This window comes from Cryptomeria japonica, chromosome 10 (assembly GCF_030272615.1).
Source record: "Cryptomeria japonica chromosome 10, Sugi_1.0, whole genome shotgun sequence".
NCBI classification, from domain to species: Eukaryota; Viridiplantae; Streptophyta; class Pinopsida; order Cupressales; family Cupressaceae; genus Cryptomeria; species Cryptomeria japonica.
Genome location: NC_081414.1, coordinates 174792708 through 174815386, shown reverse-complemented (window position 1 = coordinate 174815386; position 22679 = coordinate 174792708).

The following is a 22679-nucleotide window of genomic DNA, read 5'->3' as shown; positions in this document are numbered from 1 at the left end:
TTCTTATGTGAGGCCCTACCTCGACTCATTCTAGTATTTCAATGATTTTCATGTTGAGACTATTATGGATGCTTTATTTTTATGCATTATGGATTTAGAACTTATATGATTCCATGATTTGGATAACATTGATATATATTGATGCTTCATTTCTATGCATTATAGATATAGAACTCTATATGATTCTAGAATAGAATAAATTTGGGATGATGTATGCCATTATTGGAATTGTAGGATTTTACTATGATGATAGAAATAGGATGCATGTTTTATGTATGGATCAAAATTATGAGGATTATGATAATTGCTTATGTGGATTTATTTGGATATAAGATAAATCGATTTGTTTAAATGTAAATTGTATGCAGAGTGTTTGATGTGTATTCTTATTCATGTGTTTAATTTTATATGAGGTTATTTGGAATTAGTAATGTGTAATTGAGATGCGTAGGAAAATTATCCATGTGACCATGGAAACATTATGGAGAACCAAACCTAGACCTATGTACGTTCGTAAAACCAGGGGTTGTCTATTTGGAGAGACAACAGCCCATATGTATTGTATTTTATTTGTGAAAGTAAATGTTGCATGTGTGTTAAATTGAATTTATTAATTTGTGTAAATCCAATAAGAGACAAATTTCATGTGAAATTTTGTGAAGTGTTTTATTGTGTCACTTGACACATGTGTTGATTTATGTCTTGATTTTTGACTTGTCTCTTGGAGGGAGTTGTTTCAACCATAGCTTTTTCAAATATTTGAATGTGGTTCTAAATTTTCCTTGGGTAGAGAGTCTTTGGGGTGGTCAACTCAGGTTTGACCTGAAAGTTAACTACAGATGGGTTTATAAGGGGTCAAATGGACTCCTAGGGGTAGTTTAAAGGTGTTTCCTAAAGTCCATAAGATATACCTATGGGTTAGGAGTATTTTTAGGCATGTGACTATTTAGACACCTCAAAAAGTGGGTTTCCTAAGGTGAGCGAAAATTGAATTTAGAAGGCACCATCTAGGTTAGATAACCTTCCTTTTTGATGTGAGATCCTTTTCCCACTTTCTCTTACTTTCCTTTTTTAGTTTTAGTAACCTATGAGAACTCTCACTAAGGCCTTCTTAAGCAAGGATTAGGGATTTAGTGGGTAATCACCCACTCTCCATTTTTGGAGATTATGCAATTTTGAAAAGATTAGTTTTTGGGATAGAATTTTGGCTAAGTGTAGAGGAAGAATTGTGGAATTGGGCTGCTCATCCTCAAACTAGTTCTAGGAAACCTTTGGGAAGATTGAAGGTTGGTTCATCTTCTCCTTTTGTTTCTTTCATGTTGCATGTTTATGTTGGAAAGAGTGTTTGTATGTAAAAGTTGTTTTCTTGTATTTTCTTTTGTGAAAATTATTATACATCATATCTTTTATTCTTTTATGCATTTCTTGTGATTTGGGAGTAGCCAAGGCCTTCTACTCTTGGGAGAGTAGGATGGTCTTGTGGGTGGTAGAATTTTGACAGCCCTCGAGTGAGAGGCTCTCATTATGAGAGTGATCTCAAGGGGTGTATATGTGACCCTTGCTACATGGCCTGGTTTATGCATTTGGGGGTCATAAGGAAGGAAAGTATGGCACGAGTGCCTTGGGGGGCATAAGGATGTGGGGTTAATGAACTTATGATATATCTTTATTTTCCATGAGGTGGCTTTGTAATCTACCATTCTTGCAGTCTCCTCAGAGTATTTGTTCCACTACCACCCATGTAAAATCATCACATTTTGTTGTGAAGTGTAGCCTTGGTTGGGAAGTGTTGTTGTGTGTTTATCCCTTGCTTGATGTGTTTGCATGTGTGTAACCTATCTAGGGCTTGGTTCTCCAAGCTCGGGGGTGGCTTCTAGTAAGCCTAGGCTAGGAGGTGAGCACTCCATGGTCAGAGCCTTATGATTTATTTGCAAGATTGCTTGGAAAGATAAGAAAAAGACAAGCTAGGAGTTGCTGGATTTTGTACTTGATTTGCAGAAAAAGATTAAGAAATGAGATGCTATATTTTAGTTGCAGTATTGAGAAAAGAAAAGTATATGTTGTATTCATTTTGTTTAAAGTCTTCATTTAATAGAAATGAGAGACTAGACGGGTATCTCACCCATTTTGTAATGCTGACTATATTGTATTCTAAAAATGCCTTAAATAAATGCATTATTTCTGTTAAGTTATTAGTGAATAAATGAAATATTTCTGTTGGACTTAAGCTTAGTATTGTTCTAAAATAATATTTGTTGTGTATATGTTATTTTGAAAAGTAAGAAATTCATTTTATCCCCTTATGCATTTGAAACATTGGAAAAGAATGAAATAAAAAAGCATGAATGTTAGTAAGTTGCAAATAAAACATTTAGTCCTATTTATGGAAATGCAAATATAGTTTATTAAATTCTGTCATTGTCCCTTTTATTTATTCGCATAAAATAAATCTAAAAATTAACATGTCTATCTCTAAGATTTATTTCAATGTTTTCTAGTCTAAATATAGTTGCTATTTAAATTTATTTAATTCTGTCATTTACTTATTTGCAGAAAATAAATCTAAAGTTAAATAGTCTATCTCTGATTTTAGCAACAAGGTATTTAAAATAAAAAGAAATACATTGATTTAAATCTGCAAATTTTAATTAATTTGTTAAATTTTTTTTTAAAAATAATATATATTTGCATGGTAAAGATAGCCCTAGATTTAATATGCATCCAATATATATATATATATATATATATATATATATATATATATATATATATATATATATATATATATATATATATATATATATATATATATATATATAAAGTATATTTATATACATTATATAATTATATATATATATAATCATATTTTTAAATAGACAAAAAAATATAATCTAAAATAAATTTTTTTTAAAAAGTAATCACAAGGGAAAAGGGGCTCGGCCCCTGTAGAACCCCCACAGGGCACCCCCCCCCCCCCCCCCCACACAGTGGGCGGTGACCCCCAGTGGTGGCCATAGCTACCACTATGGGCTGCAACCCATAGTTTGGAGGCTTCGGCCCCCACTGTGGGCGGCACCCCACAGCGATAACACAGTCGTGCTGCGGGCCGCACCTCATAGCAGCAGCCAAGGCCGCCTCTATGGGATGCGACCTGTAGGCATGGCTGCGGCTATCCCTATGGGGAGCCCCACCCCATGACCTTCCCTCCATGGTCGTACCTCCATTAAAACTCCGCCATGCCTTCGGCCTCCTCCCTGCAACAAAACAAGAATATGAAACCCTAACTTGGTTTGGGTTAGGGTATTTCGAAATTATAAAAGTAATAAGGAAAGAATGTAAAATGAAAGGGCATTTTAATAATATTTTAAATTAGGTTTCATGGGTGTTTTTTTATAATAATGTTGTTTTAGAATAAATATCCTCATAAATAAATATATAGGAGTTTAATGAAATATATATATATATATATATATATATATATATATATATATATATATATATGTATGTATGTATGTATGTATGTATGTATGTATGTATGTATGTATCTAACTTAGTTTAATTGATTTTAGTTAATCATTCATATTTTTTATTTAATAAAAATTAAATATGATGTTTTAATTTTTAAATTATTTTGGGGTTTAATCTTTTAGGAAATTATAATGACTTTGTAAGTTAATTTGGCCATAGGGATTATTGTAGCCCATCTAAATTTTGGCTATTCCAAACTAAATTTTATAGAGCAATTTACGTTATGGAATTTAATTGACCCTTTAGTCGAATTAGTTTAACTACATTTTAATTCTTATTAAAATAAAATATAGGTACTAATAATCTAAGTGCTTGGACTAATTTATTTAGTTCCTAAAGGCAATTAATGGATATGGGAGATTAATACTATCTTTGTCAATTAATTTAGAGATTTTTGGTTAAATTAATTTATTGATTAAAATTGATGAGATAATAAATAGCTCATTTAGCATTCCGCATTTAATTTAAATTATTTTCTCTTACTTGAGTTAGTGGTTAGAGTTAACTCAAAACATAGTTAAGACAAAAATTGCTAGTGCATTTCGTATTAGGAACTTTAATGTTATTAGGTTGTTATTTAAAAAAGAAAATTATCCCGTTCGTGCCCAAAAGTTTGGGCATGACAGCTTATTCCTTCCAACTACACAATCTCATTCCTAGTTCTTGGGGCCTTCAACATTATGTTTTAGAGTGTACTAGGGGTCTTCCACATGGGAATGTAGGGGCAGTAAGGTATTACTCAACTTTGAATGCTCACCATTTTGTTTGAGGTCTTAAACCCTTAGCTTGCTCAACTTCACCAACTAAGACCAACTACCCCCTCATGAGGCTACACACTGTCTAAGGGTCCCAAGTAACATTTGTTTCAGTGATTAGGACTGTCCTCACTATGTTTCATAAGCCCAAGTTTCACTTTGCCATCGGGTTCATGCACTAGACAAAAAACAGTCTTTTTTGTGTGCTATGCAATAGAGGGATACTAGCCCATAGAGGCCTAATTGGCCCTTTTTTTCCTCACCCAGCCCAACGATGGGCATTTCCACCATAAAAATTATTTTGGTTGATGTTTAGGAGGTCTATGCTCAAGGAGTTTCAAGGTTTAACCCACTATTTTTGCAAATTTAGGACTATCCACCTTTTGTGGCACATTTGGAGGGTTTGGCAGGGTTTGGAGAAAGTAATTTTGGAAAGTCTTTCTAACTCCACTCTTCAAGCCTCCAAAATGGCTTAGGACCTCTTCCACATCATAAGGAACCTTCCTCTATTTCTTTCCTGCAATCAAAATGCCAAACACTTGGCAAGCACGTGAGAAAATAGTAAATTGCCCCTGTCACTGTCATTTTTCTGCCTTTTACCAGTTAGCAACATTGCACTTTGGGACCTGCAAAAATGAAGAGTTTGGAATTGAGAAAACACCTCAATGAGGTCTTCAAACATGTAACACACCTCCTATTACATTTTCTTCAAGATTCAAGGCTTGGATTATGCTCCTCAAGCATTCCATGGGCATTTTGGCACATACAATTCATGAAAATAGTGAACTCACTATTTGATTAAAAAATGAGAAAGATTTAAGTAAGAACAAGCTAAACTAGCCATCCAAGAAGATACTCAATTCCCTTGGCCAAATGTCTAGGTCTCTATCACATTCATTTGCTCACCCAAATTACTTTTGAGTGCAAACTTTGAGTTTTATTCAAGCTACTAGCCAAATGACAAACACTTGCCTAGTATTCACTCAATTGCATCTTCCAAACACCTATCTAGCACAAAATGAAAGATATTTACATTATATACACATGAGTCAACTTGGAAGAATCCATTGGAGGGATCCCAGACCTTGATCAACCAAGTTGATGCATTTTACAACTCCAAACCCCTGGCAGGGCAGTAGGTACATAGTTTACAAATATTTTTGTACCAACACCTTGCATATGAAAAATGAATGAAGAAATTAAATGAGAAGCTTTATTACATCAACATTTCAGCTTCCAAGAAGGTACAATTAAGATTCTCTTGTAAGTACAATCAAAAACCATTTCCGAGGAAAAGGGAGGCCTTATATAGTTTCTCCAATTGGTTTTCAAGCCCTTGTACAAACATGAGGCTTCAATAACTCTATTTTGCAAGAAAATGACAATTTTGACAACTTTTCTTAAGCCAAATGACAACTTTTCTTGCTCAAAAAGGTATTTTTCATAACCTAGCCTTATCAACTTTCCTATGCAACTTAGAAATGCTTAAAAACACTTAAAAAACATGTTTAAATTCTCTTGAATACATTAGAAGACCTTTTTGGCAATTTTTCACTTTTTTGCCAAAAATTGTCAACTCAAAGCCTAAAAGGCAAAACTTGATCTCTAGAGCCCAAAATGAGATCAAAACCACTAAACATGACCCAAAACAACCTAAAACAATAGAATAAACCTAACACAAGACTTTACAAACATAAAAGCATTAAATACTCAAAAATGGGAGTTTTACTCAACTAGGTGCTCCTTCACCAATGCTACCCCTAAGGGGGAGGAGCATAGTGGAACATGGATGTTTCTGCCTCCACTTTGGAATTGTTGTGAAAGGGGGAGAAGATGTGAAGCAGAGAAGATATTCGTAGTTTTGAAGACATAATATGGAAGAGATTGGGGAGAAGATGTGAAGCGGAGATATATCTTTGTATATTGCCATCAATGCCAAAGGGGGAGATTGTTGGCATATGTGCAGAGTTTGATGATATGATGATATTGTATGTTGTCATTAATGTCAATATGCTGAAATATGAACCGATATATTGAAGTGAGAAAACTAGAAAGAGAACCAGTATGATAATGTGAACCAATATATGTGAAAAAGTAAAGTGGTATGTTGATGATGTGAACCGGTATATGTGAAAAGGTGAACCAGTATGTTGGAATGAGAATCAGTATATGCAAATTTTGTATTGAGGTTTCATTTGATATGACTATCGATTGGTAGTCTAAGATTTAGGGTTTCTGGTTGATGCATTTCAAGTCTGTGTGATTCAACTGATGACATCTTGTGATGGGTTAGCATTGAAATGAAGATTAGAATGTGTTGCCATGTCAGCCTTGTGCACGCGAAGGATTTCCTTGAGGATCTTGTATGAAGAAGATTGATCCTATCTACCTTGGTAATGTGTGAAGTCTTAGTAAATGGTAGAGAACGCGTGATGGGTTATCAACTTCCAGAAGTGGCAAAGAATGAATGATGGAGAATGTCTTGAGATTTGTTCACGACTGTTTTATTCAATTCAATGTGTTTGAACAGTCAAGATTGGACCAACTGTATTGATAGCCTAAAGGTTTAGGGTTTAGGGTTTATGCCACCGACCTATCTGTTTCCTATAAGGTCAATGATGATTTGCATTGTGAAGTTGTTGGCAAATGTTATGTGTGTATCCAAGTGAAGAGATACTTGATTCTTGCTAGACCAGAGAAGTGTGTTGATACCTGTAGAGTGTGATTACAGAATTAAAGGAACTAAAATGGATTTGTCCTGGCATTGAGTGGTGTTATCAGATAAGTGTATTACCTATTGACTTCTAACCATTTCAGTAGTTGGAAAATCCCTTAACTGGGTAGCTTTAATAGGCTTTGTGTAAATCTTTTGACAGGGTGACTCAAATCATTGAGTTCTTCAAATCCTCTTGCGAGGTAACCTTTAACCAGGTATTTAGCCATCCCTTAACCGGGTGATCCCTAGCAAGATCAGTTCCTAGTAAAACCTATTGTAAAGTCCTTAACTGGATTAGTCTCTTAAAAGAGCGGACTTCAGAAGAGTTCAAAGAACAACTTATGGGTATTCATCCCCACTGTGGTTTTTCCCAGTTGGGTTTCCACGTGAAAAATTAGTGTGTCATGTGTGATGCTTTTTCATGTGATGATTAGTGTTTTCTATTAAGTGGTAAATCATGTTGAGCTAGTGGTCTTTATATTTATGATGTATCACTTGTTTATGCATATGGGTGAAGTGGAAATGAGATATTAGGTTGTGTGGTGATCTGTGTTACCGGTTTATGTCTGTCATAATCATATTGTGTTTTACCAGTAGTGCCCTGTTTTAGATCGGTGATATTGTTTTCCTATTAGTACAATATTTGTAGTCAAAGTGGTTTAAGGAAGTTTTTTTCTATACTGATTCACCCCCCCCTCTCAGTATCTGTTGAGTATTTACTATTCATCATTATTCATCAGCTTCCCTTTGATCAAACCCTGGTTTTAGAATTAACCATGAAATTGAAATAATATAATTGAAATGACTAAAAGTAGGAATTATCTTTGTGAGGGAGATGTTGAATTGACTAAAAAAAGGAATGATTATACCTCCTTGTGATGTTTTTCTTGTCTCCAAATGGAATTAGGTTTTCATGAAATAGGATGTAGATCTCCACTTCAATACTTGAAATCTTGACTCTATTGCTTCTCTAAGGATTGAAGGAAGACTAAAAATGCTCAATTTCTCTTGAATTCTTGATCTATTGTGTAGTTGAATGCTTCTTGATTTTTCATGATATCTCAAATGAAAGGGGAAATCATCTTTATATACTTTATTGTTGGGTTAATTGACTAATTTTTCGACATGGGCTGACATGGGGAGAGAAATCCTCCTCAAAATTGAGATGGGAAAAAGGGTTCAAATTAGGTCCCATTTAGGGAGGACCATGGTCCCATGCCCTGGTCCTACCCTATTTTGAGCTACATGATAATTGTTATGTGTATGAGAATAATCAAGTCTTCAATCAGGCCAAGGGGTGCAAACACTAAGGTGAAGACTCGAATGCAGTTGAACATTGTAAGAGGTGCAATTTTATGATGTTACATTTAGCCCCCACTTTAGCAGGAGTATGAAGTCAATCATACTCTTGGTAAAGTACAAAGGGTTCATATTGAAATACTTCCACCAAGTCATCAAGGAGGCAAGATACACCAAACCCTTAGTGGACTTTAGGATCTCACAACTTCAATGAGATAGAAAAAGGGAAGATCATGAGAGAAAGAAAGAGAGAACCATGACTACAACTAGTAAGTTTCTCTTACTATGAGTCATAAAAAGGAAATATAACAAAAATTACAAAGCAAAAGCTATGTTTAAGTATCAATATATGAAAGAGAGAGAATCATTGAACAAAGTGTATGCCCCAACATTAAAGAGATTGTGTATGCATTATCGGGAGCAATTTCTTTAAGGTAGGATACACCCAAAAAGACAAGAACATTATTACAATGATTTAGCCCCCAAGAGAGGACAAATCAAAGGATAAAGAACACAAAACATTAGATGGTTTCACCTAAATTTGGAATCAGTATGTTTTTTATGATAAATCATGTATATCATGTATATATACATGCATAGAATTATCCTCATACCCAAAAGAATTAAAACCACCATGGAAGAAGGGAACACATGTGTCTTTTGAGTCAACATGGAAGAGACCAAAAGATATCTCAACTCTTTACATTATCCTCAAGTAGACAACACTAGGGACAAAAAATAGAAGAATCTAGAGACAAATAGAAGAATAATCACAAACAAGCAAGAGAAGAGGGAGAGAGAATCTATGATGCTAATGTAGCTGATACAGAACCGTATCCACCTCCTAATCTTGTTCATCATTGTTTTGGGAAGGCAGAAAATATGCAAGAGGAGCCACATTAAGTATGGTATATGAAGCTATCATAATTTCCAAACAAGGACCATGCACTAATGATGAGTCACATTATCTATTACTAGGAGCTAGGATTAAAGCTTTTGAAAATTTCTTTGATAAATCATTGTCAACATCAACATATTCATATTCATCATCATAAACATTAGGATCAACATTTTCATCATTGACAACATTCTCACCTATTTTTTCATCAATATTAATAAGAATAGGAGCTCTAATAGGAATATAATTTTATTTTTTTTGATTGGTAATGGGCTGAAGCTGATGAGGTGTACATACCTTACCCCCTTGAGCGATATGAACTTGTGACCTCTCTTTCAAGAGCACAAGTTTTCAACCACTAGGCCAACTCAGCCCATACTAATAGGAATATAACTCGAACCATCATTTGTTTTAAGCATTTTGCATCTTGGAGAATTAGGGTGAATATCCTTATTAGAATAAAATGGAATTATGTTGACAGTTGGTGTTTTAGGAGAAGAAATGGTTTGGGAAGCAGTTCATGAGCCCTAAAACGATGTCTCCATCCATTTTCTCTCACACAATGATTTCATTTAGTTTTAGTTGCAGGTTGTGAAGGCTTAGGTTCATTAGATATAGGCTTTTTTTCTTCTTGTAAGGAAGGATGAATGGGTTGAGGTCTTTTAGTTTTAGCAATGGGAGAGGCCATTCGCTTCTCTTTGTAAGATGTAGGAGGCCGAACCGTACCATATAAAGGAGGAATATGAGGTGTAGAAAGGAGATCAAGTCCATCATGAGGATGAGGGATAGGTCTACCCTTAGGAGGAATATATTGCTGCTTTGGAGGAGCATTTCTATCCTTGGGAGGAAGAGTGGACTCATCCTTAGGAAGGGGAATGGATTCATCCTTAGGAAAAGGAATATTTCTTTCCTTAGGAGGAAAGATAGTAGTAACCTTAGGAGAAGAAATATATTTCTCTTTGGGAAGAAGATATTATCTTTCCTTAGGAGGAAGAATAATCTTATCCTAAAGAAGAGGTATATGATCATCAAGAGGAACGCTAAGTGTTGGATTTCTAGGTTTACTCAATGACAAAATCATCTCATTTTTCTAATTTTGGTAAGATTTAAAGAGAGCATCACTTCTAGGTTGAAGAGGTTGGAATTGTTCAGACCAAAAATAATCAAGGCAAACATCTTCATGCCTCAATGTAGGTTGGTGTATGATATGATGAATAGTTATAATTTCATCATTGTGAGGAAATTTTAAACACTTATGAATAGTAGAAGTGATCACCCAAGGATGTACCAACTTCACATGAAATTGATCGGATGTAGGAATGGTAGCAAGTTTGACATCCAAGAATTTAGTGTCAACATCAATAGGAAGTATGATAGAACCAATATAAGGACAAGAGAAGCCATAAAAAAATTTAACTACCACATCAATATCATCATATATCACTTGATACAATTATAAAGTAAAAGTACAAATTCTTCAATTATCACATTAACCATGCAGGCAAGATCAATAAGCACTCCTTGAGAAGGTATGCATTTGATTTTTGCAGTTATATATAATGGGACATCAGGTGCTTCAATAGCCTCACTAGGATCAAATGTAATGCACAAGTCCATAGGAGGTTCCTTTTTATCTACAAGATTCACCACATTATTAGACTCAAGGCCAACATCCATAGGAGAGAATGCAAGATAATCAGTCTCTATCATATTAGTGGAATAGGAGGGTAAAGGATTAGTGAAAATTTGGAGGTTTTGATTAGGAGGAGCTACTAATTTGTTTCCTTTATCATTCACACCTGCCATAGAAATGGTATTATTATCAATCAAATCTTTAATATTACTTCTCAAAGAATAACACTTTTAATTGTCATGACCAGGTTGATGATGGTATTGGCAAAAGGCTTTGGAATCAAAGTAAGGGGGGGATGTCTTATATGGATCAATTGGTTTGACAGGGGGAAGTTTCAACACATTCCTTTGTAATAATTGTGACATAATACCATGCAAAGATTCATTAAGAGGAGTGAATTTTTTTCTAAAGTATTTGGAAAAAGGAGGCACATGTGTTGCCACTACCACTTGAGTGTTGTTTTTGTCATTGAACTTGATGAATCCCTTATTCAATTTGAACTTCACAAAAGGTTGTTGAGCATTTTCACCCTTATCACTCAGAGCCATTGAAGAGGATGATTGTTCCAATTGACTCACGGTAAGATGATAGTTGTGAAGTACTGTGTAAAGGAAGTAAACTCAAAAAATAGAAGTCCATCCCTAATTTTTTTTGTAAATTAGCAATAAAAATATTTTCAATAGCTTTATCAAGCACATGAAAAGAAATTTGAGAATACAAATACTTATATCTACCAATAAAATCAGTCACTTTTTCTTTCACACCTTCTTACAATGCATCAAATTAGTCAAAGTAATTTTAGGACCAATAGTATTGTGAAATTATTAAATAAAAGCATTTGCCAATTATTGAAAATAAGTAATAGATTAAGGAGGCAAAGAACAATACAATTGCAAATCTTTATCCCTTAATGTTCTAGTAAATAATTTAGCCAACATCTTTGGTCATGAGAAAAGTTAGTACACAAAGTTTGAAATGTTTTAACATGAGTTAAGGGATCACATTTTCCATTATAAAGCTCTAATTGAGTGATATCCTCATGTTTAGGAGGGACATCTCAGAAAATGTCATTGGATAGTGGGCTCGCTACATCAAATGTGGGAACATTATGATGAACTTATATGGCACTGAGATGGGGGGTTTGAATTAGTGCAAGCAAAAACAATATAAATCTGATCACCAACTTTAACAACTTAAAACTTATCAAGCATATAAGAAATATCACCACATAAGCTAATGTCCAATAAAACAAATTCCACATAACACAAGTATTTATACATGGAAAACCCAAAAGGGAAAAACCATGGTGGGAGTTGGTACCCATAAGATTCACTATCTACAAAATAGAAATCTTGACCGGTTAAGGTCTTACAACTATGCCCTGTTAGAAGTAGACCCGGTTAAGAGTCACCCGGTTAAGGGATTTAAATGATAAGCCTTATTAGGAGAAATGACCTATTAAGATCAACCTCGCAAGAGGATTTCAGACTCTTATTCAGAGCTACCCTGTTAGGGGATTTATAGATTATGGCCTGTTAGGACCTACCCAGTTAGTGGATTTTGCTGCTGCAAATTGTTAGGAAAACAACAGTGAAAAGATCTTCAAGTAACACCTTCTGTGTCTGATAAGATCTGCTTGCGATCCTTAAAACTTCAACAACACTTCATTATAGAGCTTCCCTAATCACCGCACAATCTCATTCACAATATTCGCTCATCAATTCCCTCTTCACACATATACCAACTTTATACCTCATCACACTTTTATAAACATTTAAATTTAGTCGGCTATAACCTTGGAACAATTTCCTAGGCTCAATGAATCTAGACAAACTTACATCACACGCTTTACATATGTCGGTCATCAACATAACAAATTAAAATTTGTGTTGTTTTACCAATTTAAGTGAGTTTATCACTACCAATTAAGTGTTCTACCAGTTTGTCTTCTCTATATATTAAATCTCCCTCATCCAATTGATTACCAAATGCTAATCTAACAATCCAAATTTAATTAATCAAATAAACCAAAAACTAATCTAAAATTAACAAATGAAAATCTAAAAGTAATCTAAAATTAACAAATTAAAATCTAAAACTAATCTAAATTAACAATTTCTAATGTAAAATTAATCTAAATTAACAAAAATAAAATCTAAATTAAACAATAACTAAATCTAATGATACCAAATCTAATTTAAAAACAAACTAAACTAATTTACCAAAAAACTAAATTAATAAACTAACAATACTAACAAAAATAAAAAAAATTACAAAGCTACTAACAATACTACGAAATCTAAATGCTAACTACTAACTATTTTAAATACAAATTAACACTACACATTGCTGTTTTAATACTTTAAAATCTGCCCAAAAGAAAACGCGGGAATATTATTCTAAAAACATTGCTGTTTGCTATTATTGAATCAGCAAAAAAAAACAAATAATTTAATTTATCAGCCCCAAATACGTGGTAATTCTGCCAACAAAAGCTCTTTTTGAATTTGCAATGGAAACGTTTAAAATTTGCAACCTATGGTAGTATAAACAAGGCTCTAAACCATTTTAAATCTGCAATAATGTGATGGTACAATGTGGTGCAATTTCAAATCTGCAATAATGTGATAAAAAATGAGGTCTGTTAACGTCGGGTTCACCAAAACATGTGATGGAAGAAAACACAATTCATGAAATAAAAGTTGCAATCACAAACAAGTTGTTGGGTCAAATTTTGAAGCTCCAAGTTCGAAATTTTGATTTTGACACTCAGAATTCCCTCTGCAGGATAACACGCCATGTTAGTCACTATGCAACTACAGGGAGTATTGGTCGCAGTTGTGCAAAACATGTCATGTTAGCTACACGTGTCACAGGCTGGAAAATGTTGAAAATCCATGTGAATGGCAGTTTTCGGTGAAATCACGTTTTTGTCTCATCGACATTTTCCTTGTCGATGAGACATCATGTTTCGCTATTACTATTATAACTTCCTACCTGCCTTATGTGTTATGCCGATATGTCCCTTTTTCGGTGTGACAAAGGTCTCTTCTTAGCGACACGACTTGGATTTCAGTGTGAGAGTGTCTATTAGCAAGTTCGCCCCTTATCGGCCTATTGTACCCAAATGGAAAAGAGGAATTCATTTTTCTTTTCATGCTGAGTTCTGCCTAGCCTCTGACCCCCAATAGATGGGCCCACATTGTCTGAGTGTTTGTGGGTGTCTAGGTGGCGAGCGTGTGTTGGTTCATTTAGAGTGAGATGTGGGTGTGTGGGCCCTTTCATTCATGGTTTGATGGTGCCATGTTGCGGTCGTCAGATGTCTCTTAAACTGTGTGGGTCTCATTGTAAAAGTGACTCTTATAGGGTGATCACCTCCAGCTTGAAAAGTTGAAGTCCTTTTTCTCTCACTTCTAACTTTTGGCTAGCCTCCAACCCTCGATAGTCGGGCCCACATTTTCCAGTTGTTTGCAAATATCCAATTGGCAAGCGCTCATTGATCCATCTTGGCAGTAATTTGTTCATGTGGGGACCTTGGTGATGTTTCTCTCTTCTTTCAGTGTGACTATATTGTTGTTTGATTGAGATGGTTGGTTTTGGTGTGAGGTGGTCTACTGGCAAGACCCCTTTGACCTTTATCGACTCTTCATGCTTGTACCGACAACTCTCTCTTTTCATTGTGATGGGCCCTCTGTCTTGACAATGAGAATTGGATTTCAGCAGGAGTCAATCTTTCAATAAGACTGTTATTTCTTCTCTCTAGCCACTACATGCTACACCAATGTGTTCTTTCCGGTGTGAAGGGAGACGGGTCATGGCGACATGGTTTCTTTTCGAAGTAACATAGGGGTTTGGTATAATCCAAATTTCCCTCTACCTGCTCGTGGAGTTATACCAAAACAATCCATTTTCAGTGTAACTTAGCTTCTGTCTGGACGATGAAGGGTTATCACTAGTTCATGAGAACAAAGAAGTAAAAAGTGAAGGTCATGCGGGATAACAAAGCATTTTTGAGGATAATGAAATCATTACCCCACAAGGACCCAAGGGTGGAGCAAAGTGCACTATAGGATATCGTGTTAGACGAAGGAGGTTCTTAGCCTACACCAGTCCAGGGCGTGTGCAAAATGCAGTGCGAGACAGCATACAAAAAGAAGAATATGGGCTCCACCACCTCATAGTATGAAATATGATAAGAAGATGGGTTGCAGAGTAACATGGAGGTATAGCGAGGGATTTCCCTCGCTATCCTGAGACATCTAAAACTAAGGTCAAGTTCTCCCACGGGGTAAAAGGAGCATGGGGAGATTTGTTGTCCCCACTATCCCATGCTGCAAGAAGGAGAAAAGAAATGGTTGCATAGGAGGCCAAAAGGCAAATGAGGATATACATCCCACCAACCCGCATGAAGATTGTTGTCATGAGGGTGCATAATGTGTGTGTTAGCCAATCTGCAAAGAGTGCCAATATGTAGTTTGATGGTCTAGTTGTCCACATAGGGAAGCTGATGAAGGTTGACTAGAGAGCAGATGGGAAGATTTTGAAGATGTGGCATGTGCTGATTGGGTCACATTTCCACATGTCAAAGGGAGATATACTGTAGACAGAATTATTGTGTCGATGCACTGCAGATAGAGGTTTGCTACCAAATCAGATCAAATTGCAGTGATGAGACCAAGATGGAAGGGGGTTTCATTTAATGGAGAACCGACAAAGGATTGGGTGTGCATCTCGAGAGGATTGGATGATCTTCAATCGATCAGATTTCATGACCTTGAGCACATCAAGGGTTTTCAATTGACAAGATGTAAGGATAGGGGTAGGTGAAGAATACTAAATATAGTAATCTAGACTTAGATGATCAACCCGAGATGTGCCAGAAGATAAAATCTATGATAGCGACTGATCAACAAGTGGGGCAGATTTTTTTTGAGGCTCAAGAAGATTGCTTAGGGTGGTTGTAGGTTCATGGCTCTAGAGGCTCCCATTGCAGTTGCTCACATTTTATGCATTCAAAGGGATTGTGTGCAATGTACAAGGATTGATGCCTTACGGCTTATTGTAACTTCTCATGCAATCAAATTGTGACATGTGTCTCATCTGGCCTACAACTTGTTTTGATCCCTTGCTGTTATAAAAGAGAATTCAAGGCTAGTGAGAGGGGGTTCAATTATGATGTAATTCTATAGGCAAGGCTTCCATGTATAGTCGAAGGTTAGGAGTTAGTTAAAGGTTAATTTTTTAGCTTGTAGTCATTTTGTCATTTCAAATAGTGTATAACTAGAAAGCATACATGTTTTTCAATGTTTTTATTGTAACTATCTCCAACATGTAATCTCACTATTTTATGAAATAGATGATCAAGGATCCTCTATTTTGTCCTTGCAAGATCAGGTGTTTATCTTGTTGCTTGCTTCTCTTCAAGGAAGAGATTAAAATGCTTTTACAGGATAATGAAATGGTATTGTGCATGTAGGATATGTAAGAATGGATGCAATAGAATTGTAATAAGGGGTATTGATGTAATGCATCATGTTGGAACCAATCAACATTGAGAGGGGGGGGTGTTGAATGAGTGTTCTGCAATTCACAATTTTATTAAACTGATTCTTAAACCACCGAATGCATAAGAATGAAAGTAAAGTGCATAAACATAAACCAATCAACCACAAAAACATAACACCAAAATTTTTATGTGGAAACCCGAAAAGGGAAAAACCACGGTGGGATTTGAACCCACAATATTATTATACTTTGATCATGAGTATGAAAATATTACAAAAAAGGGGAATGTACTTGCATTCGAACACACTTCCTAGAGCTCACTACTCAAATACAAAAGAGGGCAACAACCCTAGAGGACTCACTATCCTACAAACCACTATAAATGATTATAATAGTGTCTAAACTAAAGAATAGTATTTACTAACGCCAAATAGCAGTTCTGGTTAAGCACAATCTGATTGTCTTCCTCTATTCTGCTTATTTGCTTTGTTCTGCTACATAGTCATGTACCAAAGCACCAAAACCTTCAATTATATTCACAAAAATTCGTACATTTTCTCATATAGTCTTCTCACACACATACCATCTCATTAAATGCTCAAATGAATCGGTCTTATGTTGGCAAGAGACACTGTACAAGTGAAGATTCATGCATGGAGATTGCTTAGGGGTTGTCATTGATGGTAACACAGTTAATAAATCCTATTTGGTATATATAGGTTTGTCATATTGTTCATAAGGCATAAGTGTGGAAGGTGGAACTCAATATCCGGTAGAGCATGAGATCATTGTGCATATCTTGATTTTGGTGGTGTAATTTTGGTTGCGGTAATTAAGGCAAATGATTCGATGTTAGAGGTAGCTTACTTCATATTCTTGACCTCCAGTGTTGATTCATGAGCTAGATCAAAGTTCCATTATCTGGTGATTCTAGAAAAAACAAAGTTATCTTTGTGTTTAATGGTCTAACATTTGATCCAGAATATGTGGGATAATTTTGGTGATTGGTTTTGTGTTCAAGGTGATTGTGCCGACGTGTATGAAGCTTGATATCATTCTTTTTAGGTCAGCATACGCATTTGTGGATAGATTGAGCTGACAAGTCACTACACATTTCATATTTTGTAGTTTTGTGAAGCTGACTTGGTTGAGATCTATATTGTTGATGCGGATATATAATATTGATCTGGATGATCATTTTAGGTGTGGAATATGCGAATGTGGATGAGCGGTATGGGAAGGAGCATTAGAATGAAAAATTGGTGGTTTGGTAGATGATTGTGCAATAGAACATGGAAGAAAGGTAGAGTAGCTTTAGATAGGCAAATTGTGCTTAACTAGAACTAATCTTTGGAATTTGTAGATGTTATATTCTAGTTCAGACATTGTAATTATTCTTGTATCTCATTTATAGGATAGTGAGTCTTCGGAGTTGTTGCCCTCTTATGTAATTGAGCAGTGAGCTCTAGGTAGTGTGCTTGAATGCAAGTGCATTCCATTTTGCAATATTATGATACTCCTGATCAAAGTATAATAATATTGTTCCTAAAGCATAAGTCTAGAAGGTGGAGCTTAGTATCCGGTAGAGCATGAGATCATTGTGCATATCTTAATATTGGTGGTGTAATTTTGGTTGCAGTGATTAAGGCAAATGATTGGATGTTCAAGGCAACTTACTTCATATTCCTGACCTCTGGTGTTGATTCATGAGCGAGATCAAAGCTTTGATATCCAGTGATTTCCGAAGAAAAAAGTTATCTTTGTGTTTAATGGTGTAATGTGTGATCCAGAATATGTGGGATAATTTTGGTGATTGGTTTTGTGTTCAAGATGATTGTGCTGACGTGTATGAAGCTTGATATCATTCTGTTTAGGTCATCATATGCATTTGTTGATAATTTTGGTGATTGGTTTCATGTTCAAGGTGATTGTGCTAACGTGTATGAATCTTGATATCATTATTTTTAGGCCAGCATATGCATTTGTGGATAGATTGAGCCGACAAGTCACTAACACATTTCATATTTTGTAGTTTTGTGAAGTTGACTTGGTTGAGATCTATTTTGTTGGTGCGCATATATAATGTCGATCTAGATGATCATTTTAGGTGTGGAATATGTGAATGTGGATGAGTGGTATGCAAATGAGTATCAAAATGCAAAATTGGTGATCATATAGATGACTATGTAGCATAACAGGGCAGAGTGGTAGAGTAGCTTTAGATAGTTAAATTATTCTTAACCAAAACTAATCTTTGGCATTTGTAGATGCTATATTTCAGTTCAGACTTTGTAATTATTCCTGTATCTCATTTGTAGGATAGTGAGTCCTCTGGTGTTGTTGCCCTCTTATGTAATTGATAAATGAGATCTAGGAAGTGTGCCTGAATGCAAGTGCATTCCATTTTGTAATATTATCATACTCTTGATCAAAGTATAATAATATTGTGGGTACTCAATCCTACTATGGTTTATTGCTTTTCGGGTTTCCACATAAAATTTATAGTGTTTTGGTTTTGGGGTTGATTAGTTTATGTTTCTGCACTATACTTTCTTTCTTATGCATCTAGTGGTTTAAGGAAGTTTATCAAGCTTGTAAGTTGTAGAACACTGATTAACCCCCCTCTCAGTGTTCATTGATTCCAAAAATTGGTATCAAAGCTTAGTTCCTTGAAAGAATCCTAACACCTTGAGGAAGATTCAAAAGATTGAATCAATGCTCTGGTTTCTAGAGACAACTTAGTGTGGCACTTGAAGATCTTGATGTGGCAAAAAAAAAAGCAAGTTCCCTGAAAACAAACCTGAGTGCAATTGAAGATTTCATTGACACATTGAAAGAACAAGTGATCACTTCTAGAGAAAAGAGAAGGGAGCTAATGGACAAACTCAAGGAGAAAGAAGAGAAAAACATAGAGAATCAAGACAAGATAGATGATTGTGAGAAGTTGGCTAGAGACAATGCAGTGTTGAAGAATGAAATACAATCCATTGTAATGAAGCTGATAAAGGAGATTGAATACTAGAAGAAGAATGAATAAACCCTGACTCAATCACTAAAGGAGAGATCTAATGAATGTTGCAGATTGAACTATGAGAATGATCAATTGAATCTTGAATTGGTGCAAACAAAGAATGATGGACAAGAACTTGAAAGGCAGATCATAATTATGAGAGATGAAATTTCTACTACTAATGAGTATAAGGAGAAATTCAAATCTAGCTCAACAAGGCTTGATGAGATGCTTGAAAGTAAGAGAAGTGGAAAAGATGTGTGGACTTGGATATGAAACAGAAGAATCCTCTAGTTCTGGACAAAACAATCATCAACAGAAGAACAAGAAACCCCCGGTAAGACAACCTAATGGCTATAAATTCAATGGTATATGTTTTGTTTGTGGTAAATTTAGTCATATGGAAATTCAATGTAAAAATAAGATGAATAATGGGATGATGAATACTGGTCCCACCTTTACTAGTCAATGTTTTATATGCAACAATTTTGGTAATATGTCAAATATGTGCAGAATAGTGATGGAAAACTTTCAGAATAAGAGATGTTATGCCTGTGGGATGTTTGGACATATCTCTAACCAATGAAGGATAAGATCAAATTAGATGAACTTCAGGACTATGCAAAGGAATGTTGTCTGCCATGCATGCAACAAATCTCGTCACATAACAAAGTTTTGTAGAATTAAGAACAAGAGCAACAATGGTTCGGTGAAAAATAACAAATCAAATGAAAAGGGAAAAGCTAAGGTGGAAGAGATCAGAGATCAACACAAGAAGATGTGGGTTAAGAAGGAAGATTCAAATGTGTATAATGGCTCCACACCTGATTCTGGTGTTGGAACCTCATCCGGTAACTAAGGAGCTTTGGCCTTAAGGGGGAAGCTCATCATGCATATCCTTAAAACCCCCTCTTGAAGACTTGTAACCAGTTTGGGAAGGTTGCAGAAGATCAAGATCAGTTATGAAAATGAAATCCAGAAGAATTCATGGCGATTTGAGATTCTGGTGAGTGAATTCATGAAAAATAAGGTATTCGAAAGCTTTTAGGGTTATGCATTTATTGCAATTAAAAGTTAGGTTTTTTAGAAGATAAAAAGGGCATTCTATTATCCATTTTTCACAATGCAAATGAAGAGAGAGAGAAAAGCAACTGAGATCTTGCAGTGAAATCAAAGCTTAAGAGTGATCCAATGGTGATTTCTTGCATCCAGTTGAGATTGAAAAGGTATTTACCTATTCTCGAGCTATCTGTTCATACCCTAATTTTTGAAATGGCATCATCTTTTGCCATTGCAACTCCACTTGTCGTTGAAATTATTGAGAGACAAAGAACCACGTTTAAGAAACACTCATTTAATCTGGTTAAAGCCAATTGGAATGGAGTGTTATCCTATGTACCCTATGGTGTATTGCATAATGAAGATATTAGGGCATACATACATTGCAACATTGAGGAATTGGGTAATGCGGATATGTTGTCACTCTACACTAAACACATGATGGATAGTTTTGGGAATTTGAAATCTGACTTCAATGCATTAAAAGATAAGGGTTTTATCTAGTTCATTCATTTCCCAGTATTTGATGAACCTTAATGGGTGAGATATATGCTAAGCCAAATCCATGATGAATTTGTATGGCTGGATAGTCCACACAAGATTACGAATCAAGCCATTCAAGTAATCACCTATTTGAATGCAACCGGCAAGGTCCCTAGACTCCAGCATGTCCAGAACACAACTGTAATGGAGGTAACCAGATCCAACCATGATAACCGATCAATGACTATTAGTGACATTATTGAACATGATGTGAGATTTTCTTCGATGGTCGTAGGATACAAAGTCTACCAGTCCAGCAGGCATAATTTAGTATCCGGTACTGCTATTTATGTAGCTTATCATATACTTAAAGAAGATAAGAGGTATGACTTGTGGGAAGTGATTCTTAGTGAGTTGATGAGCAACTTAAAGAAAATAAAACAAGATAAGAAGAATATGTTCAAATTTGGCTCTTTGATTATCTGTTTGGCACTTTACTTCCTGATTGAGATACCTGGTGTTGGAAAGGTTCAATAGGCTTTTGATAAACCAGTGGTAGTCCAGATCAAGGAAGGGTTACAAGGATTGGGTGACACAGTCGCACAAAAATATGCTTTGTGGGGATACTTCAAGTCATTTTAAGCTATGATGCAAAGCAGAGAGAGGATCCATAAAGAGATTGTAGAAAAATATGAGAAAACAATCTGGTTCATGGTTGACAAGGATCAATACCATATGGAAGCCGTTGAACCTAGGATAGTTTGGATCACGCCCATGGGGTATGAGGTAGATTCAAATACACTTGATGCTTATGCTCAACATCTTCTCAATAAATTGGTGGATGAAAAGGAGGAAAGATTTGGCACATACAAGGTAAAAGACTTGGACTTGATAAGAAATTCATAGTCTAGTAGGAAGAGGAAGGTTAGAAAAGAAGTTGAAAAACTTGCAAAGTAGATGAGTATAACCAAAGAAGCTGTACAAAGGGCTAAGGAGAAAAAAATATTGAAGGAGGAAGACATGGTGAAGCCTAAGACTAAATCGGTCTCCACTCCTCCCAAGTAGTCCAAGCCTAGATAGAGCAAGTCAGCACCTACCTCTAGTGTGCAAAAGCCCGTCCCTCCACCTAAGCCTCAATCATCATCAATCAGTGGAGTTGTGAAGAGATAGAAATAGAATCCCCAAAGGAAACATGTTGCAGCCATTGCAAAGGAGGAAACTGAATCTGATGAGGCAGTGCACGAGGTGAAGAATACTGCTACCTATGCTAGGGTAGTAAGAAAGCCCCCATCCGGTGAAGCTGAACCTACCAAGAAGCCTAAAACACAAAGTAAGCCATTTGGTAGATCAAAAACTAATAGGAAGCAAAGATCAAAACTTGATGAAGCTCTGAAATTGGGTAAGTCAGAAGCTACCTATACTACTGTGCCCCCGAAATCATTGAATGAGTTAATTGATGAAGTTGTAAAGGAGTGAAATCTCAAGAATATCCCTATATATTATGAAAATTTTGATGATAAAGATCAAAGAGAAATTGAGGAAGCTGTTGTAGAATACATGAATGTATATAGTAAAGCATTGATAGAGTTGTCATCTATGATTCCAAAGGAATTATATAAAATTTGGGATGCTCAGAGACATACAACTAGTCTAAAGGATGAAAGATTAAAATAATATACCTTAGTAAACCTGTGTCTCATTGCATCAAAGGATGAAATGAAAATAATTTTGGGACTTGCAAAGGAAATGTTCCAAAGCAAACATAAAGTGAATAAAATAATGTTCGGAAAAGT